General features: G+C 39.6%; 1 protein-coding gene across 3 annotated transcripts in view; it reads right to left on the bottom strand.

The window, feature by feature from the left end:
* Positions 1-26497, bottom strand: part of SLC39A10 (solute carrier family 39 member 10) — a 151141-nt gene that overhangs the window by 66598 nt on the left and 58046 nt on the right. The window contains exon 1 of one of the 3 annotated variants that reach the window (XM_042949527.1): positions 476-578. The exons of 1 other annotated variant lie outside the window; for it this stretch is intronic. The gene's annotated coding sequence lies outside the window, so the exon portion shown is untranslated. Of the gene's footprint in view, positions 1-279; positions 303-475; positions 579-26497 lie in introns of those variants that run through there. One more of the 3 variants, XM_042949529.1, reaches the window with a different exon arrangement.

Below are 26497 nucleotides of genomic sequence, written 5' to 3'. Positions count from 1 at the left end.
CCCTAAGGCCTGACTGCGGATCCTCCCACCCTCCGGCCTTAGGGTCCCCGCCTCCTCTGGCAACGCCATCCTCGGCCCCCGGGCCGCCCGCACGCAGCCCCCCAACCGCCGTCCGCCCGCCCAGCGGTCACTCCCCCACTCCTCGCGCGAATCCCCGGCCTCAACAGGAGGCTGGGTCGGGCGCGGGGCCCCGCACGCGGAACGAAGGCTGCCCGGCCGCCAACCCCGCGGCAGTCCAGAGCGCACACGAGGAGCCGCGGCGCCCCACGCGCAGCCCACCGCGCGCTCTGCTCCGGCTCGTCGCCGCCGCCGCCGCCGCCGACTGCAGCGCCCGGATCCCCGAGGGACCCAGCCCGGACTCCCCGGTTCTCGTCTCCCTTTCTACCCCCCCGCCGTCCCGGGACTCGCAGTCTCCGCCGCGCATGGGGCCGGTTCTGGGGGAGGGAATGTAAACAAATCGGGGTTTTATAGTTACCTCACACTCGAGTGCCGTGTGCATCTCCTCTCCGCTCGGTACCAAACCCCGGCTGCACCAAATCGTGTATTCACCAAAGCCAGCTGCGCTAACTGCGTCGCGGAGGCCCGCGCGTCAGACACCACCCTACGCTACCGGCGTACAAGGCCCACTCAGGTCCCTGCGCAGCCGCACCCCGTCCGCCTATGGGTGCTACGCTCTGGGCGTACACGCACCACCCAGCCATTCACTTCGGACAACGCAACTTGCGGAGGGGAACTGCACCACTCTCGGGATTCCACACGGGCAGAGCGAGCAGTAGGAAATTCGAGTCTACGCAAACTGCGGAGCCCCGTGGCTCCGCGGTAGTTTTGTTCCAAGAAAGGACGCTGCGGGGGAGTTGGGGCGGCTTCTAACGCATGCGTGGAGCGCCCTTTACCACTCGCTTTTTATCCCGGTTTTGCATGTCGGTTGCTGCAGCCCTGGGGAGGCGGATGAGTAATGGAAACTGTAAGCGCAAACGCTTTAGCCAAAAGGTTTCAGATCGATAAATTAAGATGTTTATCTGTACGTGAGTTAAACATCTACACTAACTTAACCCCTCCCCTTTGTTAAAATAACCTTTCGGTCTCTTAGGGCAAAAGGGAACTCGTATTTAGCGCTAAGCGCAAGACCTTTTGCATAGTTCGCTCTCCACCCCACAATTTATTCTCAAGCGCACTTCCTGCAGGCCTTTCAAACCTCAAAGAAAAAGTTGAGTTCAGAGAGCATGTCCAACACTTACAGTAATTATTGAGACTTTGGCAACTTCCCAAGCTTTTCCACCACTTCCTACTACCTAATTCACTGATTATTTCTTAACACCCAACGGCAAAAACTCCTGATCCAGCCAAGCAATTCCACGGACTCCTGCCTACCTCGTGCTCATTCTTGCTCCCATTCCTTTGCTCACAGCATACCTGCCACCTGAATTGTCTCCTCCCCTTTTCTTAAGCAATTCATAACCCATATTTTCCTGAAAGGTGGCTCTGGACACCTTCTCTTTGCTTTATTACTCTGCTTCCTACAGTTACTTAATCTTCATGGTGAGGCTTATCTGTATTCTGTCTGGTGTGCCTGTTTCTGCATCCAGTCAGATCTGTTTAATAGAATGAGTTCTGGGGGTGCTTTATTGATGTCTAGCAGAGTGCATAAAACCGTGATCAATAGTAATAGCAAGTCTTACGATGGATCAGTTACTAAGTGCTTTACATATATATTTCATGCTCAAAACACAGTGAGGTAGATATTATTATCCCACCCCAGGAAACTGAGGCACAGGAAGCTAAGTGACTTAAGATCACAGACAGGAGAATTGGAATTGAAACCCAGTTAGTATGGCTACATGTCTTGCTATTCTGCATATTTACCTCCGTGAAGCAAGGTTTTCTTTTTGTTTTGTATCTCTGCAAAGATCTTTTGGGTGCTTAATAAACACCTACTGACTGCCAAGGTACTAAGTTTCTTATATCCCTTTTTTCTTGTCTGGGGAAAGCCAATCCATTGACCCCACTAGTGCCAGTTTCACAGACAGGAGAAGTCCTGAGATGTAGGGAAGAGATTAAGTCTGAGTCCTTGCTTCAAGTCTTACCATAGTCACTAGCTGGGAGAAAATGACCATTTTCCTCAGATTCATGGTTAAGAAAATTGGTCTAAATTTATTCTGAAGTCCTTAGATCTCATATAATCAGAAGTTAAGTCCTTAGATTTCATAAAAGCAGTATAGTACATCTTTTAGGTCAAGAACACTAAAAGCTTCCCAATTACCCTTATGTTTTAAGACTCATAATTATTTTATTGACCACATTACTATGAGCACTTTTACAATATATGTAATGTCTTTCTTCTAAATATCAATAAAATACAGTACTTACATTCCTTATATTTTAGGGTACCCACGCTGCTTTCTAGTTATATAAGGCTACTGTTCAGCTGGTTCACACAAGTGCAGCTGAACTGATTCATCATGTATTCAGATACCTCCATACAAGTTGTTCAACAGCCACAGCTCTGAGTCCAGTTCCCCTATGGCCTGTACCTGTACCAGCCCTTTCTCCCAGGACTCTCCAGACCTCCCACATTTCAGGAATGAAAGGGTTAAGATCTGGCTAAGCAGGAAACCTACAGGACAGCCTGTTATCAAAGACTTCCATTCTAATTGGTTCGGTTACTAATTGTTACATATTATAAATATACCTGCATAAAACTGTAGGATAAACCTACTTGAAAATAGACCATGGCTACTCCCACTTCTATACACTTACCCAAACTCATATATGATCAAGTATACCCACTCTGAGTAGGGCAGGGCTTAGAGTAAAATTACTACGTTCAGTAAATGAGCTGCAAACTAGTATATTACTTTTCCTACTGGGAAAAGGAATCTCAGCAAATGAGTTGAAGGCCTACTCCAAAATCACCCGCTGAGTTAAACAATGGAGAGTGCTACAAAAATATCACTATAATGTAGGTTTTATTTCTGTCCATTTTATATACAAGGAATGTGTCAGGGTAAGAGATTTCTAATATTTTAGAATCAGAACTTTCTAAAAAGGTTACTTTTTTCTATCTACCTCATTTGATTCATTAAGAAGCTCACCTGAACTATAAAAACCGTGTAGATGATTTGCAAAAGCCTGGGGAGGAAGACAGAGTACCGAATTACGAATTACGTGTAAATGGTTTACCTCTCATTTGTTTTGCTTATTCACACTGCTGCAAGCACAATTTCATTTCATCTAAAATTTTAAGCATGACCAACCTACCTTTGTGAGGCATGATATAGTAAATCCGATGGCACTTTTTGCCCCTCAGAGGATTAGAAAAGAACCAGCTAGCTATAAGGCACCTGGGTGGCTCCATCAGTTAAGCTTCTGACTCCTGACTTGGGCTCGGCTCATGATCTCATGGTTTGTAGTTTGATCCCCGCATCGGGCTCAACCTGGCAGCTTGGAGCCTACTTGGGATTCTCTCTCTCTCTCTCTCTCTCTCTCTCTCTCTGCCTCTCCCTGACTAGTCCTGTCTCTCAAAATAAGTGAAAAAAGAAAAAAGAGCTGCAATAAAGAGAGAAAATAAGAACCACACATCATACCTCCATCTTTAGTTGTGACTGAAGGAAGTTTGTGACATAAACTTGGTTTCCCTCTAGTAAAGGGGAAAACAGTGACTATCAACAACAAAGTTAAGAACTTGTAATTAAATGTGTAAAGAACATAACCAGTTCTAAGACATCAGACCTTTCAAACAATTGTTCTCTCCATGAATTAAGTTTAGTAATAACCAAAGATAAAGAAAACTACTTATATTCATGTTCAGTTTAAACTCTCAATTTTCACATGTCCAAACAAGTTTGGTTCAGACAGGGTTATGCCTTGAGGAAAGAGAACCTGTAAGACTAAATTATACAGATGTACAGCCCTCAGGTAGGCGGTACAAAGTACCAGAAACAAGTGTTCACGAATGAAAAAGAAGTAATCAGGACTATGTTCTAAACCTAGGCCTCAAAATTAACAACTGTCTACTCACGTTTGGAGACCATGTATTTCAGCTTGGAGATAGAGGCTCCTGCTCCAGATCCGAAGCCAGAGAAATGTAAAGGGCATGCCCCTTTTTGTTCCTTAAGACCTAAGGCACTCTGTGACATCTAACATGTCAAACCCAGGGTCAGGATGGGAAGTGGAATCTGTGGGGCAGTCTTTTCCTGATCCCCTGAGAAATTATGTCTCTGACATCTCATCTAAAGACTCGCCATTCCTGGGGCACCTGGGTGGCTCAGTCTGTTAAGCAACCAACTCTTGATATTGGCTCAGGTCATGATCTCACGGTTGGTAGGTTCGAGTCCTGTACCAGGCTCTGCGCTGACAGTGCAGAGCCTGCTTAGGATTCTCTCTCCCTTTCACTCTGCCCCTCCCTCCCTCCCTGCCCCCCACCCTCAAAAATAAATAAACATTAAAAAAAAAAAAGACTCTCCATTCCCAAAATTAAGATAGACTGTGAGAATCTGCAGGGAAGTGCTCATTGTAGGAGCATAGCTATCCTTGTAGCCATTTCTAATGAGCAACACTCATGTAACTGACACGGCCATCCTCTTCCACAGAGCCCATCACTTTGAGGAGGGTACACAAAGGGAAAAAGGAACCAATCCCACCCCGGTGAGCAAGATTTGACTGATGTCCCTGTCAGGTGAGACCATTTTAAGTTGGTAGGCTTATCCAATAAAATGAGTTTCAGGTGACCTGCACAAATGAAACTAGATTGGAGAAATGAAACAGTTGAAACAACACCCCTCCCCCAGTAGAAAAGTCAGTTTTTATATCATTTCCCTAGAGGATGCTATCATTAGCCGAGTTAGATCCTTCAGTTTCAGTTCATTGCAATACAAACAAAAGGCCTTTAGTATTAGACAGGAAGAAAGACAATAAGGGAGAGGCTTAAAGCTTCTGATTTGCCATGGCAAGTGCTTTCGAAAATAGGAATGAGACCTAGCCTAGGAGAAATAGGAAGAACCACTAGGAAGAATGAATGAAAGGAAGAAGATCGCAGCTGGAACCAGGGTACCAGGCACATCACACATTTGCGCACATGGTACCAGGAAGACTTCTTGTCCCAGACCTAGTCTATTGTGCTCACCGATCCCTGGGATTCCACATTTAGAACTTTATTCCCGGGTCTTGAAACCAAAGGGACTTTGACCCTGAAGGAAGTTACCACTATTTTATTGTTTATACTGCCGTGAGGGTGTATTTTTTTCCTATCTTCTCTGAAGAGGAAGTTTTAAGAGAGAGGAAACATGATCATCTGGTTTCCCAAGGGTAATGTGGTACAAAAGGACAAAAGGAAAACTAGACAAATTCCCATCTTCTTAATCTTGCTCCTAGCCAGTCTTGTTCACTCAGAAAATCCTAAGATGAAGGAAAACAGTAGGTTTGGTAAGTTTGTACCAAGCTTGGGGGCCTAGATGCCAAGAGGCAGCTGTTTTGGATCCTTTAGAACTCTGAAAGCACAGCAAAAAATCAACTTTCCAAATCTTCACTCCCAGTCCAAAGGAATAAAAAGAGCAACATAAATAATCCACATTAATATTGCAAATTTGAAGAGGATTTGGCGATGGTTACGCTTTAAAGAAAGTTATCAACATGGAACTGAATTAGCAGTAAGTTACCATGCAAGTATTTTTTAAAGCAGGTTCATTTGTTTAACTGGTTAAACTTAATAAACTCATTTTTAAAGTTCATTTAAAATGTCATCACAAGAGAGCATATTTCAAATCTTGCCTAGAGATTCCAAGACAATTAATAATGAGACCCATTTCACACCTGACATTTATGAAACCAATCAAATACATCTTTTAAAATCAAGATAATTTGGTTTAGCTTAACAAATATTGCTTATCTTCATTTATTAAGTTTGACAGCAGGAATGCAACTAAATTCTAAACATTAGGGAAGACAATAAATGAATTGTCAAAACAAGAGTAGCTTGTAGGGATTTCCAGATTTTCCCTGCACTATTTCTAAGTACAGCTCAAATTATGTTTTTACTAGAATAAGTCACTTTTGCATTTTTCACAGAATCCCGTACACCACCTCTTGTTACCATTTCACATCTGTAGGGCAGTTCTAGATACTCCCTACTGTTTTTTGAGGAATGATTCTGGCAGTGCCCAATAATTAAGAACCCACTATACTTGGCTTGCTTCCTTATAGATGATCTCACCTACAGCTTCCAAGGATTTCCTCACACTCAGGTTTCATTCCAATTACAGTGACAGTTGCTTTCTCTAGGGAATTAGTTTTCAGTGTCTTTCTTCCCACCCTAAATACATGAAGATGTATAGTTTAAAATGTGTTGATTAATTAAATATGATAACTTCTTTTAACCCTGTATAGCCCTGCAAGGTAAATATGATTATGCCCATTTCACAGATGAAGAAATCAAGGTGGTTACAGAGCATGTGGCAGACCCAGGACTCCAGTGCAAACAGTGTGGCTCCGGAGGCTATGCTCTTAGCCCTTACATTACCTTGCCTCTTATTTTTGTGAGGTTATCTATATTAGTTTCTCTGCAAAAGTTGGTAATTAAAAAAAAAATCTGTAGAACCTTAAACTGGTGGCTTTTCAGTCTATAAATGTGGCAGGTCAATGGAAATTTTAAATGGAATAAAGCACAGAATAAAAACGTTTCAAGATACTTATAATGTGAACATTTGTTCTTTTCTGCTTTATCTTTCAGCTTGACTAGCTTGAATCAATTCCAAGGGAGATGTTTATTCCACAGTCTCTTAAATTAGAAAGTTAATTAGCCAATCTGGTTATACATTTAGTTGAAAAGCTTTCCCCTCTTTATGGTGATTTGATGTAGTTGTTCAAGTATTTATTTATACCAGTAAAGTTATATTAAAAATTAAGCAGAATCAAGTGTATGTTAACAATTTTGATTAGTCATGGAAAAGTGAGCTATGAACTTGCTCATCAATGAAGAATTGGTCAGGTGCAGGCAAACATATCCCAGCAGATTTAAAGTGAAATTCACTTAGGGGATTAAACACTCACTCCAGTCCTTAGATGAATCTCTATCCTCTGCAAGTCTCCCTTGGAGACTTGGAAAAAAGAGGTAAGTGTTAATTAAGGGTTGGAAATATCTTCAAGCAAAATTCTGTGCTCCTTTTATGTTGCAAGCCACTCTGTCAAGTAGCTGGGAAATGAGGGCAAACAAAATAGAATTCTTGCCCTTCAGAAGCTTACAATCCAGTCAAGGAGATAACGAAGGAGGCAATTTCAGTACAGTATGGAAAGTGCTATATTGGAGATAGGTATGGGTTGCCGTGGCAACAAAAGCAAAAATGCCTTCAGAAAGGAAGTGACATCCAAGGTCTGACCTAAGGATTAGTAGGAAACAGCCAAGTAATGAAACAGAGGACAGAGAAATGCAAGCAGAAGAATGAAATGAGTAATAGTGTGGTTCTCAACCGGGGAACTGAAACCCGTGGTGTTGATGTGTGTTTTTGACATGGGGTGTTGGAAGAGATGAGACAGGGCCAGTAAGCAGGGTTTTTGTGTACCATACAGAAGAGTTTGAATGCTACCCCGAAGGCATTAAGAGCTGCTGAAGAATTTTAAACCAGCAAGTGCCACGACCACAGGTAAGAAGGAAGTAGCAAGTATGATTCGTTTGATAGGCAGAATATGCCTCCCCCCACCCCTGCAAATGATATCCATGTTCTAATCTCTGCAACCTGTGAATATGTTAGTTTTCATAGCAAAGTAGAGATTGGGGATAGAATTAGGTTGCTAATTAGCTGACCTTGAGATGGGGAGATGATCCCAAATTAGCCAGGCAGGCTCAATTTAATCACACAAGTAGATGGAGACAGGTAAGTCAGAGGACCATGTGACTGTGCAAGCATGGTCAGAGTGATGCAATGTTGCTACAGAAAGAAAGTCACAAGCTGAGGAATATGGGTGGCCTCTAGAAGCTGGAAAAGGCAGGGAAATGGGTCTCTCCAGAAGGAATGTGGCCCAGCGAGACCCATGTCAGACCTCTGACCTACAAACTGTAAAACAATAAATCTGTATTGTCCTAAGCCGCCAAGTTGGAAGTAACATGTCACAGCAGAAATAGAAAACTAATGTATTAGGAAGCTGTTATAGCAATAATCCATGTGTGAAGTAATCATGGATAAAGAAATCTTGCTGATTTAATAAGCATCGTAGAGATAGAATCAAACTGGAACCCCAACTCCATTAACTTGCTAGCTGTGGCCGTGAAAGGCCCTTCTTAAACCTGATCATTCAGCTGCATTTTCAATACCTAAAAATTGAGCAGTATTTTGCAGGGTTTTGTTTGTTTTACTATTTTTTAAAGTAATACATTAACATTAGCTTTAAATTTCAATAGGAAGAAATACATGCTACAATATGAATGAATCATGAAAACATTATGCTAAGTGAAGTAGGTCAGACACAAAACCAAATATTTTATGATTCCACTGATATGAGACACCTAGGAAAGACGCAATTCATAGACACAGAAAGTACTAGAACAGAGGTCACCACGTACTGGGGTGGGGGGATGGGGTGAGGAAGAGAAGAGGAAGTTCATGTTTAATGGGTACAGTGTCTACCTGGGATGATGAAACAATTTTGGAAACGGGTTGTGATGCTGGCTGCACAACACTGTGAATGTCCTTAACGCGATGTACTTAAGAATGGTTAAAATGGCAAATTCTATGTATATTTTACCACAACAAAAACAAATATAATGATTAAATCCATTCCATTTTATTTTACCTTAGATGCTAAGAAAACCTAATTTCTAGATGCAAGAAAAGAGTGGAATTGTTTAATGGATTCAGCTTCATGTACTCTTTGAGTATTAGACCTTAAAAATGGCTAAAATGATACATTTTGTTACCTATATTTAACCACAATTAAAAAAAAATTAATGTAGGGGCGCCTGGGTGGCTCAGTCAGTTAAGCGTCCGACTTCGGCTCAGGGCATGATCTCACAGTCTGTGGGTTCAAGTGCCACATCAGGCTTTGTGCTGACAGCTCGGAGCCTGGAGCCTGCTTCGGATTCTGTGTCTCCCTCTCTCTGCCCCTCCCCTGCTCACCCTCTGTCTCTCTCTGTCTCAAAATAAATAAAAAGCATTTTAAAAAATTAAAAAAAAATTAATGTAGAATACAAACAGCCGTGTATTCTACCTCCCAGAACAAAGCCCTCCATTATCTGAGCTTTTCTCTAGGGATTTACCTCCATATTTTACAATAATATGCTTATCCTGCCACTTCATCAATTTGAGGCATCTGCTATTGACTTTCAATAAGGAAGTTAGTATTTAACTCTCTTAAATATGCACACTCATAATCTGGGAGATGAGAGAGTCTGCTCCTTACATAGATTTTCAAACACCCCCTGGTTTCCAGGCTTACCATTCACTTCCTTTTTCATAAGGGCCCAGTGCTTGCAATTCAATTGTTTCTGGCATGCTAGACCCAACAGGCATCCTTCGTCCTACCATTCCCATCCCCAAGGGCTAAATTGTCTAAGGAAATAGTTCACTATTTCCTTTCTACCTTTCAAACTGTTTATTACTCTTGCCCATTTCCTTCTCTGTCTTTACAGCTGTATCTTTGTTATTTCTTTTTTTGTGTATGACTTTTAGTTGAGGAGGAAAAGATAATGTTATGTTCCATCTGCCATATTCAACCCAAAGTGCTCCAGAGTTGCTTTTTAAGATTAAATGAACTAATACAGGTAATGAGATAATATAGGCAAAATGCTTTGCAATATCCTTGAGATCTAATAACGTATAACCGAAGCAACAGTATGGTCCCTATCACCATTATCATCAATTACCTAACAAAAGGTTGTTAGGATGGACGACAGTAGAATGTCAAAAAATACTGCCTACAACAGAGTATCACTGTTGGTTGTCCAGCATTAATGGCATCTGATTGGAAATTTGTTTTTCTTAAAAAAAAAAAAAGTAATTTTCACAATGTATTTATAAAGTAGAATGTTCTACAGCTAAAAAGGATAATCTGGATTACCTGAAACTCTCTCATCCTTTAGATTTCACGTTCTCAAAGAAGGCTTCTCTATCTCAAGAACCCTCTTCCCTGTACTAACTTACCATGATTCTCTCATTACATACTATTCCTTTCCTTAATAGTTCTAATCAATTTTAAAATGACTGTCTCCCTTCTCCCCATTGCTCCCCCCCCCCCCCCGCTTCTCTGTGTGTCTTTAACTGTGTTTTGTCCCTAACCAGAGTTAACTCAAGACAAAGGGCCATGGGAGTTGTCATTAACAAAAAAGTCCACTCAAGTCCCAACATAAGTGCCTTGAATGACTCTGTTCTGAATGAGCGGACTGCCAGGTATAGCATAATAAAGGACACATAATGAGATGCTATGTTTGGAGAAATAAACACATAGAAGTAGTTTGTAAACTGCATTAATAGTGGTGGCATCTGGGGAAGGTATCAGCATTTTTTAATTCCTCTATCCTAATACTGTTACTACCACTACTAATGAACAGCTATTGAATATTTACTGGGTGTCAGAACTTACCTAAGTGTTTTACATACATTTTCTAACTTAATCCTCAAAACAACCCTATGTACTCTCATTATACCCATTTTGCTGATAAGAAAATAGCTTCAGAGAAGGTCTATAACTTGCCCAGCTGGGGACTTGCTAAAGTTCAAACCCACAGTCCAAGCTGAAAGCCCCTTGATCTTAAACCACTAAACTATCACACTATCACTTTTGTGTGTGTGTGTGTGTGTGTTGCATGTGTGAAACAGAAAGAGAGAGAAGAAAATGTACTTGCTAAAGTCTCAAATCCTGTGGTAATAAACTAAGGGCCAAATTGTTTTTGCCAACAAAAATATTTTTCTGATGCTGTAAAGATAGCAGTAGCTGAATTACTAGAATGGCACTGCCAGGCTTATTCAAGTCCAAGACCAAATCCCATCCATTCACACTTCCCTAGCTCTCTCAAGACCCAAGTAAACGGAGGCTTCTACATTGGGCATACTAAAGCCACGTGTTCTCCAGTTCTAACTTGTGTGGGAGCTATGTCCTGAGAGACCCAGAATATGAGTTCTAAAGAAAGCCTTCCATCCTCTAAGGGTGGAGAGTCCACAACATTATAAATATGTTTATGATGAATTGTGTGTATCCCTGTGTGACTATTACTCTTTACTTGAACTCTCTAGAATTTGCATGAAATAGAGTGGCTGCTTTTGAGTATGGTTCTAATATGAGCCTCTTCCTATTTTTCAGTTCTTTAGACTTTTATGTTAGGATACCTGATTTATTAGCAATGTTGCAAATGTAAATGGAATGTATGCTCACCCTTTCAGTTGATACTGATTGCAAAATAACCAAACTCTTCAGGAGAGATACTTTGTTTTCTTTCAAAAAACTTTTATTATAGGGGAATCACACTTGGAAGATATTTGCACCTTTGGTATATCATCAAAGAGAAATGTTATGAATTATCTGTATCATCTTTTATGTTCTAATTTTGCTTTTACAGCTATATAGTTTAAAAAGGGGGAGTAGGAAATGGAAATCAGGTACCAAGAGAACCATGTAAATTTCCAACTTATTTTGCTCTGTTAAAGCCCTGGGGAGTTTGTTCAATTTAGTTCAGAGACTAAATTGTAGAGATTGGCTCCTATTAATTAAGTACTAGATCCAATATGTAATTATGTCCATTAGGACTTTGACCAAAGCTTGAAAGTCAAGGTCAGAAAGCCTAAAAGGAAATCTGTGTGTGTAACATTAAAGTGAGTCATAGGGCTCCAGTGCCCGTCTCAGGCCAGGTGTTATCTCTGCTACTGAAATGAAGATCAAGTTGGAAACTATAATGATCACTTAGGAAATAATCTCTTTTCAATTATGTTCCTAATTAGTATCTACCAACGAATGTGTTTTGAAATGCGTTTGAAGCATTTCAAGTCTTCTTGTCTAGAATTTATAGCTAAATAAACATTAAAAATACAGGATTTCAATATGGAAGCCTGTTTCTTTCCTAATTTGAAGAATCCAGTTATAAAAACAAGTATGAGATAATCAGGAGATTTTTAATAGTAAGGAATTATTTTTTAATGCATGATAATAGTATTGTGCTTAAAAGAAGAGTCTGGGGGCGCCTGGGTGGCTCAGTCGGTTAAGCGTCCGACTTTGGCTCAGGTCACGATCTCGCAGTCCGTGAGTTTGAGCCCCGTGTCGAGCCCCGTGTCGGGCTCTGGGCTGATGGCTCAGAGTCTGGAGCCTGCTTCCGATTCTGTGTCTCCCTCTCTCTCTGCCCCTCCCCCGTTCATGCTATGTCTCTCTCTGTCTCAAAAATAAATAAAACGTTAAAAAAAAATTAAAAAAAAAATAAAATAAGAGTCTGTATCTTTTATTTATTTTTAAAAAATTTTTTTAACGTTTTTTTATTTTGAGAGAGAGAGAGAGAGTGTGTGTGTGAACAGGGGAAGGGCAGAGAGAGAGAGAGAGAGAGAATCCCCAGCTACAGGGACAGCTCAGAGCCTACTATGGGGCTCAAACTCAAAAAGCCATGAGATCACGACCTGAGCCGAAATCAAGAGTTGGATGCTTAACCAACTGAGCCACCCAGGCACCCCAAGAGATATATACACTGACATATTTATGGATGCAATAAGATGTCTAAGATTTGCTTTAAAATAATCCAGTGGGAGTATATAGGTGATTCAAGACTACTCATATATGAATTGCTAAAGTGGATGATGGTTATATGGGTGCTCATTTTACTATTTCTCCACTTTTGTGTTTTAAAAACTCCACAATAACAGTAAAAAATAAAACATTGTAATAAAAGCAAATTAAGCAAATAATACTTACCTTGTCTCTGTAATGTTCAAGGAATTAGAACAAATTATAGCACATACATGATTTTATAATTCTAGAGTTTTTAAATGTAATTTTGCAAATGATTCAGAAGTAGTCACTTTTTTCTGTTTTTGTATAACTTCAAATGTAGAATAACAGTGTTGTAGCTGGAGCCATTCCGAGATAACCAAAATATTTCAGTAGTGACATCAGCCAAGATGATGCTGTCATACCCCTGCCTGGCACTTTTTTGAAGCAGTTAGACTGGTCATGTGTGAGGCAAACTGTGCACACCATGAAAGTGATACAAATGTGTCTTTTAAATTATTGGGCTTCATTCCAAAATAGACCCACCCTGTTTGGTAGAAATAAACAAACAAAAAATCACTAATCTGCATCTAACCCAATTGAACTTTCAGCTATGTTTAGAAATGAAGCTCTGACACTCCTATTTATACTTCATTTGGTTTGAATTTTATACTCTGTAGCTCTCCACATTCATACTGGAAGCAAAGCATGTTTTAAATATTTACTGCATTTGTGCACCATTTAAACCGATATTCAACATTGTTAAAGAATAAGCTTGGTGACTGGTAATCAGTCCGTTCTAAATTAACCCGAACGGTGTGGAGGAGGAGGCGGGCGGCAACCGCTAACACAAAATGACTGCAACAGTGAAGTTCTGAGAGGCTCTTGTTTATCAGAGATAGATGAACTGCCTTGTGGACTAACCATGGTTAAGTGATTCTAGAATCTCACCAGTTTGGGACTGGGGAGGCAGGCTCTGCCAAAGATGCATGACTGGCTGGTCGAGGACAGGTAGGAAGGAAACTGAGAAATTCAGGTTCAGGCTTCTGCTTTCTTTTCTTTTGTTTCCCGCATCCAGTCCTAACCTGTCATAGGTTGGCACTTCTTTCAAACTGTCAGTAACTGGCTACAGTTATTCTGCAAAATGGTTTATTCATTCCAATAGTTAGTAGAAGAGGTGACAGTATGACTGAATATCATTTGACTGATTGATATGTAGGATTATATATATCAATATTTGAATGTATAATCACAGTATTATTTAATAACTACATTCTATGAAGCATTGACAGAAATCCCATGGCTTTACAGTATGAATCAACCCACACAATAGAAATGCCAACAAGGATGGACAGAGTCAGAAGAAAGGCATGTATCTCTTACTGTTTCTTAAGCTAACATCCATTTATGCACACTGCTTTTGTTTTCCTCCCTTTTATAGGTAAGGTTTCCAAAAAGACTCCTTTTATACATTGACTCAACCCACTTTATCTGCTCATCTATTGAAATTGGGCTTCCATCCCTATCGGGCCATCCAAGTGGTCACCAATGACCTTAGGTACTAAACTCAGTGCTCACTTCCAACTGGTATTCTATTTGATTTCTCTGCTCCTTTTGAGGTGATTAACCACTTCCTCCTTCAAATACTCAGGGAATTTGATGGGTTCGGTGGTAGGTTGAGAAGATATGCCCAGGACACACAGCTTAAGAAATAGCTAAAGGGTGGTTCCTTTTTCCCAGGCTGACTGACCCACCAAGTAAAGTGGTGCCTACTGTCCCACCTGGAACTTCAATCCCCTCCGGGTAAGCACCTGGTTCCCTCTCCATTTTAATAGCAAATAGCATTCTTCTGATTGTTCATTAACCTCTCTAGTGGTTCCTATCTTCTTCAAGGGCTTTGTCCTCTAAACTTCCATAAATGTAGGCAGTTTCTTATTTATCACTCTACACCAGTGTTTGTAAAGAGTGTTTTAAGTATCACTTGCATCAGCATGAGAGACTCTAATGGTTCTTACTGAAGATGCAATTTCCAATGTCACCCTAGTGTGACGTAACCCAGCATCTCGGGGATGGAGACCAAAATATGCATTTTTAAATTATCTCCCAGTTAATTCTTAGAAAAAATTCAGGATTTAGAATTCCCGTTTTACACACTCACTTTGGGTGATACTACCTAACCCCATGGCTTCAGTTACTATTTATATGTTGGTGACATCTATCTCCGTTTTCAGATGCCAACATTCCATGTGATGTCTCACAGGCAACTCTCAGAATTAGAGATGCCCCAGACTGAACACTGTCTCCCAATCCTGCCATCCTTCCCCTTGTTTCCCCTAGTTCTCAAAATGGTTGTACCGTCCTCCCAAGGTGGGGCAGGGGGGTGGGGAACAAAAGTGAGGTAGCTGCTCCTGTCTCCTCTCCATTCACTCTCCCATTATGACTCTTGACTCCTACTTCTTACCACACTCAAGTCATTCCCTAGGTAAGATATTATCATATATTGCCTAAAACTCATATATTGGCTTCTGGTCAAGCCCACCTCCAATCCACTCCCCACAAGGGAAGTGGCAGTCATCACTAATTTGATCCGATTACTCCCGCTCATAAACTTTCAAAGCTTCCCATCACCCTTGGGTGAAATAATTTCACTGACAAACCATATCCTACTTAATCTGCCCCCATATTATCTCTGCAGATTTATCTCTCATCACTTCACTCTAGAGCTATACTGTCCAATAGAGTGGCCACTAGTCACAAGTGGCTATTAAGTACTTGAAATGTGGCTAGTCCAATTTAAGACATGCTCTGAGTGTAATTCACACATTAGCTTTCTCAAATGCTGGTAAAAATAAATGTAAGAATGTCTCATTAATAACCTTTCATATTGGGGTGCCCGAGTGGCTCAGGCGGTTAAGCGCCTGACTCTTGATTTCAGCTTAAGTCATGATCTGATAGTTCGTGGGATGGAGCCACACATCGGGATTTGTGCTGACAGCACGAGGCTTGCTTGGGATTCTCTCTCTCTCCCTCTCTCTCTGCCCCTCCTCCACTCACACTCTCTTTCTTTCAAAATAAATAAACCTAAAAAAAGTTTAAAAAAAATTAAATGACCTTTCATATTGATTAGATGCTGAGAGGATACATTTTTAAATATATTAGTCTAAAACATTACTAAAAGTAATATAACTTGATTCATCCTACTTTCTTTTTTAAAATTTTTTTAATGTTTATTTATTTTGAGAGAGAGAGAACGAGAGGGAGACAGCGTGACAGTGGGGAAGGGGCAGAGAAAGAGAGACAAAGAATCTGAGGCAGGCTCCAGGCTCTGAGCTGTCAGCACAGAGCCCTAAGCAGGGCTCGAACTCACCAACGGTGAAATCATGACCTGAGCTGACGTCGGGCGCTTAACCAACTGAGCCACCCAGATGCCCTGATTCTTTCTACTTTCTTAATGTGACTACTGAAGTTTTTAAAATTCCAAAGATGGTTTGCATCGTACTTCTCCTGGACAATGCAGCTCTAGAACTCTATGATCTAGATCTGCCCATCCCAAAAGACTTGTTACTCCCTTAAATGTTACACTTTTCCTTGCTTAAAGTGCACTTCTCCTCTGTACCCACTCCCCTTCTTTCATCCGATTACCTCATCCTTGTCCTTCAGGATTTAGTTTAGTTATCACTATGAGGAGGTTCCCCACCCTTTTCCTTTCCCAAACCAATTCTGGGTTAGCTGTGCCTTCTACGCGCTTGCACGCACAGCACATAGCTTGCATGTGCTAAACTTGTGTGGTTTATTTTTCTACCCCCCCCCCCCACCAGGTCTCCTATCCTCACTATACTCCTGTCCTCTCCTATCCTTCTACACTCACTGACTTCTTGTGAGCAGAATCGTGACTTATTCAATGCAGCGTCCTTGGATTCAAGCACATTGCATGGTGCAAAGTAGATATAGAGTAAATACTGGTCGAAGGGCTGCTGGAAATGACTTCTCTGGACCCGAGGTATGAAACAGGACTGATAATAATATGTGTGCGGGAAGTTATGAATTAATATTCTCTCTTTGTCCTTAAGCTATCCAAACCCTATCAACCAACACCTCCCAACCCTCTCTTGCTTCTTCTGTCACCTGTAAAATTTTAAACTTCATCAGTCAATTAAAATGAGGAAATGATCAGAAAACAAAAAGAACACAACTTTTGTCTTCTAAATATTTTTAAATTCCTTTACTGCTAGAAGATATTCACTGTGAGAAATATTACCTATTTGTTGGAAAACATTTTTATAGCATTTCTGAAGATCAAGTCTTTGCAAGAATTTCAATGAGACCTAAAATCAAGTTATTTTCTCTGTAATCCTGCACTGCTGGCATTCGGAGAAGTTTGGAGTACATCAGAAATTCTGGCATACCCACATTATAATTAACATTTACCACACTACTCTCTGTTAAAAGAAAAAATTAGGGTTCAGCAAATATAAAAGCAGTAAGAACAGACAGTAACTATTTTCTCAGTCTCATCAGATAGAAATTTTAAGTGGCGTCTTCAATGTTCATCCAATTTAACTACTCTGGGTGTTTTTTAACACTTTAGGATAGCCAGGACTTTCATCTATCTGTGTTTTTAGGGTATTAAAATGTCTTGAAGACTTGTAAAGACAAGTATTAGGCCTCACCTTGATTCGAGGCACTATGTATCTGTTTTCCTGCTCCACTGCCTTACTATTTATTTACCTCTCAACACACTGTTATACTGTGTCCACCACACTGGTGAAATGGCTATCTCAAAAGTCATTGTTGAACAGGGCTATATGAAACAGACACAGAAGCCCCTGAAATCACCTACAATCGCTAAAGCCGGAACAATTTGAACAAAATAAACGCATTTTTGAATTACAACCTAAAGGATAAAATAAATATCGAAGAGTCCATATTGATATAAATGAATGCATAGATTTTAAAGTGAAGGAGAACAGACAAATATCCCATGCAGAAAAATTCCAAATAATTTATGTAGAAACTCTGTCTTCAAGGAAGGAGGGCATAACTCCCCACCGTGAGTGTGGTATACATATGGCTTCCTTTCCAAGAGCACAGTATGGAAAGTGGGATGGGGAGACTTGGTCAAATGCCAACTCAGCCAGGTGATCGAGGTCAACATCAACAGTGATAAATTATGTTGATAGAATGTTCCTTTGATATAATGTGGCTAAAGTAACACTTTACCTCTGTGGTCTTCCTCCCTAAAATTCACAACCCCATGTTTTCATGAGAAAAACATCAGGATCATTCTCCAAAATATCTGATACTCCCCGAACTGTCACGGTCTTCAAAAACAAGGAAAACTTGAGAAACTGTCACAACCGAAAGGAGCCTAGGAAGATGGGACAACTAAGTGTAATGTGGCAACCTGGATGGGATTTTAGGACAGAAAAAAGACATTAGGCAAAAACTAAGGAAATCTGAATAAGCTATGGACTTTAGTTAATAATAGCATATCAATATTGGTTCATTGTAACAAAAATAACATATCAATGTAAGATGCTCACAGGAGAAACTAGGTATATAACATTGGGTATATAAGAACTCTCTGCACTGTCTACAATTTTTCTATATATCTAAGGCTGTAGTAGGGATGCCTGGCTGGCTCAGTCAGAAGAGCATGCATCCCTTGCTTGATCTTGGAGTCATGAGTTCGAGCCCCACGTTGGAGGTAGAGATTACATAAAAACAAAGTCTTTAAAATAAGGTCTTGAATTCATGACCCTGATATTGAGAGTTGCACGCACTACCAACTGAGCCACCCCCAAAATTTCTACCTTTGACTGCCTGGTCTTATCACTTTATCTGTCCAGGGGAAAGAAATCTTAACAATTCCTACAACTTCAACTGTGATCTTCATGTTGAACATTCCAAGATCTGTAATTCTAAGCCCAATCTCTCTTTTAAAGGTCAGACCATATTTCCAACTGCTTAGTACATATTTCTACCAACAGACTTTCAGGAACATTAAAGTCAATATATTCAAAGGATAAACCCTCTTTTTAAACCCTAGTTCTGTGGCTCCTGTTGTGTCCTCAGTCATGGCTAAGAGCATTATGATTTCCCCCAATGATCTATGACAGCGTAGCATATATTCAAGGACTGTTTTCTTTACCATCATCCTCTCTGGTTTCATACAAATATTGTTTGATTCTATTTCTACCTGCTTCCTTTACTCTCAATGCATTAACTTTTTTGAATAACTAACCAATTCATCAATCAAAACAGCCTTGGCTGACTTGTGGAGATTGGAGATATGCCCAGGTACAGCTAAGATCTCCAGTTCTGGTATGAGACAGTGATGTGGAATGTCATTGTTTCATGTTCCTTGAGAAAGAAACAGGCATCCCCATCTTGGGACAAGGAACACGACTCTTCTGGGGGGCCAGAGCAGAGATGCAGGGTGATTTCCAATGGGCATGAAAGGCAACTAATTTCCTCTGTCCATTTCCTATATGGAGTTAGTTTTTTTTTTTTTTTTAAGTTTATTTTATTTATTTTGAGAGACAGACAGAGAGGTAGAGAAAGAGAATCCTAAGCAGGCTTAGGCCCTACACGGGCTTGAGCCCACGAACCCATGAGATCATGACCTGAGCTGAAAATGAGTTGGACGCTTAACTGACTGAGCCATTCAGGTGCCACACTAAAGAAAACCTTCCCCTAGAATCTGACAGCCCAGAGCATTGCAGTATGAGGTCCCTGTCCCTGAGACCTGAGAACCCTTTGCCAACATTTCTGAATGATAGGTCACAGTTTGCTGATTGCCACATGGCCCTGGGAAAATTCTCCTTCAGCTTAACTATGGTAGATCATTGCTTTCTAATCAAGCCATTAACTACCTTGTTATTGAGACAACGTAAAATCTTGTATACGGGGGAGGCTGTAGCTAAGCCCCAAATGGTAAATCTTTGATTGGTCTAAACTAGGTGGCTTTCAAACATTTTGGTTTCAGGATCCTTTTATACTCTTAAAGCCAAGTGCATTTATGTGACTTGTGTCTACCAATATTTACCATTTTAGAAAATAAAAAATAAATATATTAATTTAAAAATCAAAATAATAAACCCATTACATATTAATATAAATAATAATTTTAATGAAAATAACTATATTTCTCAAAATAAGGCAAAAAATTGAGAAGTCTGGCTTAATAGAAAACATAGATGTTCATATCTGCTTCCGTATTCAATCTGTTGTCTTGGTTGAAGTACATTAAGAAAATCCAGCTTCATACAAATAAATGGCTGGAGAAAACAAAAAGAAGTATCTTAATAGCATCTTCAGAAAATTTGGGATAGTCTTCTCTGATACAATACTAAAACGCAAAAGTGGTAGTTCCTCAAAGGTTAGTTATAATGTACAATCTGAAAACATATCAATGAAATCGTGTACTGTTACCTTAAATCTTTAGTCTATTTTGGTCTTTAAATGGAACTATTACCCATGAGTGATTTTGCAACATGCAATGGTCATTGAGAAAATACTGGCTCACTGAATTATGCAGATATTTCACATGTTGACACCTTTTATCATACCATATGAAAAAATCACTTTCGTAACATCACCATTATTATCATCAGAAAAATGTTTAAGTACTGGGAAACTATCAAGCTCACAGTAGTGTATACAAGTTATCTACTATTCTAATTTTTACCTGAAAGCTTGAATTTATATCTTTTGCAACATATATTGTCAGTTGTATTCCTTAAAGTGACAGGCTTACTTCTGTTCATTTTCAAGAAAATGTTTACAAAATACCCAAGTCTGAATAACAGTATTTTGTTTGTCCATTTTTCATGTTAAAAAAAAAAATGCGTTCCATGCAAAAATCAGCCATTTCAACTCACGACTCAAAGAGTCGCACAGTATGTGACTGAAATAACAAGAGCACTTCAGTATGGACCAGAAAACGACAGCAAACTTCATAACTTTATATGAGTGCCTGCCAGGGAGGCATACAATGACTACCAGCACATTTTGATGCCCCAGCCTTGATTTGTACTAAACAACTGTGACTGTTACCATTGCTCCTTTTACACCACCAGCAGGGTGAAAAAGACAAATGACATCTTAGCATTGTTAGAGAAAAGGATTTTAACCTTGTGAACTCCCTAAATGGATCTCAGTGTCTCCAGGTTCCATAAAACACTGCCGAGTTAAGCCAATATGATATTCCATTTCATTTACCAATTAGTTCTGGGTTAGGTGACATAATTCTAGCCAAAAAGCCAATGGGGCCTCTGGGAAAGATTTCTTTCTTCTAACAAGACATGTGGAAACCGAAATTTCCCTTTTCTGCCTCTGGACTTTGTCTTCTACATGGGAAACCTAGAAATAACCTGGCCAGGAGGACAAACAACACACTTTTGGAATTTGGAAAAGTGAAAAGATGAAAAACTTCTGTGCAAACCGATGCCATTGATGAATCAATGAATTATTCCACTTTGAAACTGCCCTATCTTTAGAATTCTTGTTACGTGAAACGATATTCTCCTTATTGTTTAAGTGACCTTTAGACAGGTTTTCTGTTCCCCAAAGTCCAGACATTTTTACTCCTACTTAATCTTACGCTTCCTGTCAACCCATCACTATGCAAAAGACCCTAAGAGCCTAATTACCAGAGCTTGATACCTTCCAAACTCCCTGGAATGAGCAAGCAAAACAAAATTGTTACAAGCCATGTGAGAGTAGCCGGAAGGACGCATATCAACTTGAACAACTAGAATAGGTAGGTGTCTTCTATGGAGGCAAATCAATTAAAAGAGATAATATTACATTTTAATAAAAACATGAGGACCGTAAAAGGGATTAGAATACAACACTCAAAATTTAGGGACTAAAAAACATTATTCCTGATTTATAGAGTAATCAGGATCAGAAAGCAACCAGGTGTTGGGAAGCAAAACCCTAGGAATATATCCAAGTGTCAAGAAATCAAACCATAAGATATGTAGTAGGCCTACAAGAAAGTATTCATTATTCTGTATCAATACAACCAATGTTCTACTACCAAACGTGAAGATATGGTCATGAATAAGACAAACAGTAAAATATACTTGCGAATTGTTAGGTTACAGTCAACAGCTCTTTTCAAAATAAAATAGGTCTATCTTTTGATAGCTGCATGTGGGTTGGAAGATTTCCAATTCAATTTTTTTGTAACCTTTGAATCTCACACTACAAGATAAAGGTGGGAAAAGTAATGAAAGAGAAACAAACTTGTCTGGTAGAAAAAAAAAATAAAAAAGATACATATCCTTTTTTAATTTCTCCCATCTACTTCCCTTCTGTATGTCAGTAAAAAACCAGAAATGTTTCACAGCTATGTGTACCTTGCAAGATCAAAATTCTTGCCTCTAGTGGGAAAATGTAGCCCACTGCATAAAGAATGGCTTTAAGAAAATAACAGTCTCTGTAAAAGTCAACATTCAACTCCTCTAATGAATAATAATTCTATAACTAAATGCATACAGATGTTTTAAGCTCAAAAATTAAATACTATTGAAGTACTTACATATTTTAATTTAGACTAACTCTGGAATAAGTAGACATTACCACATTATTTTAGAGGTTTCATTTCTTTCATTTATTTATTTAGTTACTTTACTTATTTTTTGAGAGAGAAAGAGAACAGGGGAGGGGCAGAGAGAGAGGAAGAGAGAGAGAATCCCAAGCAGGCTCTGCACTGTCAGCACCGAGCACGATATGGGGCTCGAACTCATCAACTCTGAGTTCATGACCTAAACCAAAATCAAGAGTCGGATGCTTAACCAACTGAGCCACCCAGGCACCCCTTATTTTAGAGGTTCAAAATAAAGAAGTGCCACCTTTTTGTCACAAGAAGAGGTCTAGAAATGGTCTACATTCTAAGAGGACTGGATGAGACCATGAATCTTAATTCACATATAGCAGATCAAGCACCATTGTTTATAAGAAGAGGAAGCGCCGAAGCCCTTTCTTTATATTTGACATTACCACTTAAACTCAACTTCACGGAAAATGTTTTGATAAGAGCAACAAACCATTGAACTTCTTTGGGCATAGCTTATCTCAAATCCAAAGCATGATAAAACTCCTCTTGTCTACTCTCACAACAAATACGAATAATGCCGACCTCTAAAGTCCTTGAATGGAGAGCCTAGGCAATGAAGATTAGGTTACTCAAATTACAAGGCACAGCCATTATATGATGGAGCAGCTTCCACAATTGTGCTTTATAAAGATAATTAGTGGTCTTATATACAGTAGTAATTGTGTATTTATTAAAGCTTTCTATCCTATTTCATAGATAAATTGTTTTGTCCTTCATAAACATTGATCAGTATATCCATAAAATGTTTCACTTTCTACCTTAGAATGCAGCAAAATTCATCTTGCGATTATACTTTCCCCACATCCTGTTGCAAATGGACACTGATGTTAAATACTGGTAAATATTCTTAGTCACAAGTTGAGATTGTTTTCAAAGGCTACTTTTCAAAAAAAAAAACAAAACAAAAAAACACTCCAAATCAAAGGCCCAGCAAGGATTAATCTATTTCCGTTGAATCACGTGGTTTTTTTAAACCAGCCTGAGGCACTAACAGAAAAGGTAACAGCAACTTTTAAGTAAATTATGGTAAATGAATTAAGTTACAATTTTGTCTAACAATTTCATTTCATTTTTTATTTACTTTTTTTGGATACTTTTTAAAAAAGTTTACTTATTTTGAGAGAAAGAGAGAGAGGGCATGAACAAGGGAGGGGCAGAGAGAGAGGGAGAGATAGAACCCCAAGCAGGCTACAAGCTGTCAGCACAGAGCTCAACACGTGGGGCCTAATATCATGAACCATGGGGCCTGATCTTAGGAACGGTGAGATCATGACCTGAGAGAAATCAAGAGTCGGAGGCTTAATTGAATGAGCCACTTGGGCACCTCTGGTTTCATTTTTTAAAAAAGAAATAAGTTCTTTAAGCTTTGAAGTAATATTGTGTTTTGAGATATTGTTAAAATGGTGTTTAAATTTCTTAAGCAGCTGTATAGCTTGTGGCTAAAATATGTTTGGTGTTTAATTAGAGATTGAATTTTTTAATCAGAGATTCAGTTTGGCGTTTTCAACATAGATGGCAAGTGAAATGACTAGATCAATACTTCTACTGGTAGTATCGAAATATTTCTTCTCCAAATTGTCCCTTTCTATCAGATGCCAATGAGAAATTAATACCAAGTTATTGATAAAGAAATTTTGCCAAGTCACTTGTGTAATATTAAGTGTAAAGTACACGCCATGACATATTTGCAAATATTAGCTCAAAGAGTCTCCTCCACCCATCTGAGACTGACATGCTTATTGTCTGTGGCTCCAGAGCTGTGGTTTGTATGCAGACGCATGTGTTGAGTTTGCACTCACTGGTGCCCTTGCAATAATCCAAGCAAAAGATGCTGGTGTAGAAGCAGTGTCAAGAGCAGTAACAGATTTGAGATACATTTTTGTGGTAGAATTGGCAAGACTTAGTGTGGATAATAGTATGTGAGAGGGAATGGGGGGTGGGAAGTCATGGAACGATTGGGTTTCTGGTATGAATAAACATATAGAGGGAGTATGTCTTACCAAGAGGGAGAAGACTGGAGGAAGAGATTTGGAGGTGGGGGTGGGGGGTGGAGACTTACTAGTTTGAGATATTTCTGAGATCCCTGAGACATCTCAGCGGAGATGTCAAGTAAGTAATGGAATATCCAGGTCAAGCTCCAAAGCGAAGTGTGAGTCATATAATAAATTTGGAGTTGTCAGTGTTTCGATGATATTTAAAGCCACACGACTGGATAAGATTGCTCACGAATAATTGGCAAGCATGTAAAGAAGGCCCAGGATCTCTGCCTAGAAAACTTGAAAACGAAGAAAACCTCTATTTTTATTAGACTAACTTCTCACATATTTAGGTCACTCTGCTTAATTTTTTATTTTTTACAAAAGACTTTTCCTGACCCCTTAGTCTAAATTAGGTACCCTGACCCCACAATAGGTCCTCAACCTTTTTCTTCAAAGTGCTTAAAATAATTTTCAATGAATTATTTGTCTTTATTTATTTTGTATTTTTCCTTCCATTAGAATGTAGGTGTCTTGAAGACAGAGACCGTTTGCTTTCAATGTGTATTTCCAGTGCCTGGCAAATAATAACAGTAGGTTAACTGTTAGGTTATGAGGGGTATCTGGGTGGCTCAGTCAGATTGAGCATCAGACTTGGGCTCAGGTAATGATCTCTCAGTTTGTGAGTTTGAACCCCGCATCAGGCTCTCTGCTGTCAAGGTGGAGACCGCTTTGGATCCTCTGTTCCCCCCTCTCTCTGCATTGCCCCCATTCATGCTCTTTCTCTTTCAAAAATAAATAAACATTTAAAAAAGTATTAAGTAATGGATTAAAGTGGATGTGGATATTGATTGAATGTAAGATGAGCCTGCTAAGGTGCTAACAATTTATTTATTTATTTTTAAAATTATTATTTTTTTTTTTTTAATGTTTTTTATTTATTTTTGAGACAGAGAGAGACAGAGCATGAATGGGGGAGGGGCAGAGAGAGAGGGAGACACAGAATCGGAAGCAGGCTCCAGGCTCTGAGCCATCAGCCCAGAGCCCGACGCGGGGCTCGAACTCACGGACCGCGAGATCGTGACCTGAGCCGAAGTTGGATGCCTAACCGACTGAGCCACCCAGGCGCCCCAAGGTGCTAACAATTTAGCAGTTGTGTGCATGTGTGTGAGTGTGTGTGTGTGTGTGTGTGTGTGTACATATGACATTAAATCATTCTCCTTGAACTTTCCTAAGGGAAGAATAAATTAAATAGCAAAGGTTTCAAACATTTTCATTTATTCTTTCACTCTTCATGGAGGGTGTGTGATATATGAATGTTTATGGAAAACTTTGTATGTTCAAAGCACAAACAATTTGGGGTTCCTGGCTGGCTCAGTTGGTGGAGCATGCGACTCTTGATCGTAGGGTCTGAGTTCAAGCCCCAAGTGCAGAGTTAACTTAAGAATAAAATCTTAAAAAACAACAACAAACAAAGTACAAACATTTCTTCAACTGTACAAGTGTTCTATCATAAACTCCCAACTTGGAGCCTGTGTTATTCATCTGTATCTCTTATATATGATGAGTAGGCCATATGTTTATTGTTTCAATGCATGCTTTAATTGTTACGTTAATAAATTTATTCATATATTTCGATTATAACTTTAGTGAACAAGGTGGATATGACATTGATTTTGCTGACATTTTGGTGCTCTTATTCAAACTGCCCATCTTTGTAAACGTTCTTTATACCAGAGTTCATTTCTAAAGTTTATTTTAGTAGGTCTACATCACATATTTCATCCACAAGGGACTTAATAAATTATCCAAAGAGCAGACACTACCAGAAGAGTGAAGTCCACAAAACTTGATACTGACAGCAATCTGTTCCACTTTGGCATTACTATTCCTTCCTTAAAAAACAGGTGGTTCTTGGGGTGCCTGGGTGGCTCAGTTGGTGAAGTGTCTGATTTTGGCTCAGGTTATGATCTCGCAGCTCCTAAGTTCGAGCCCCACCTCAGGCTCTGTGCTGACAGCTCAGAGCCTGGAGCCTGCTTCGGATTCTGTGTCTACCTCTCTCTCTGCCCCTCCCTCTCCCGTTCATGCTCTGTCTCTCTCCCTCCCTGAAAAATAAACATAAAAGAAAGATTTTTTTTTTTTTTAAACAGGCGGTTCTTGTTGCCCCTCAGTTTAGAGATTCTCAAGGCAATGCCTGGCCATTCAGTATACTATGTACATAGGC

Source organism: Panthera leo, chromosome C1, assembly GCF_018350215.1.
Source record: "Panthera leo isolate Ple1 chromosome C1, P.leo_Ple1_pat1.1, whole genome shotgun sequence".
Classification (NCBI taxonomy): Eukaryota; Metazoa; Chordata; class Mammalia; order Carnivora; family Felidae; genus Panthera; species Panthera leo.
The sequence above is the reverse complement of the archived record's forward strand: the minus strand, read 5'-3'. Positions and strand labels throughout refer to the sequence as shown.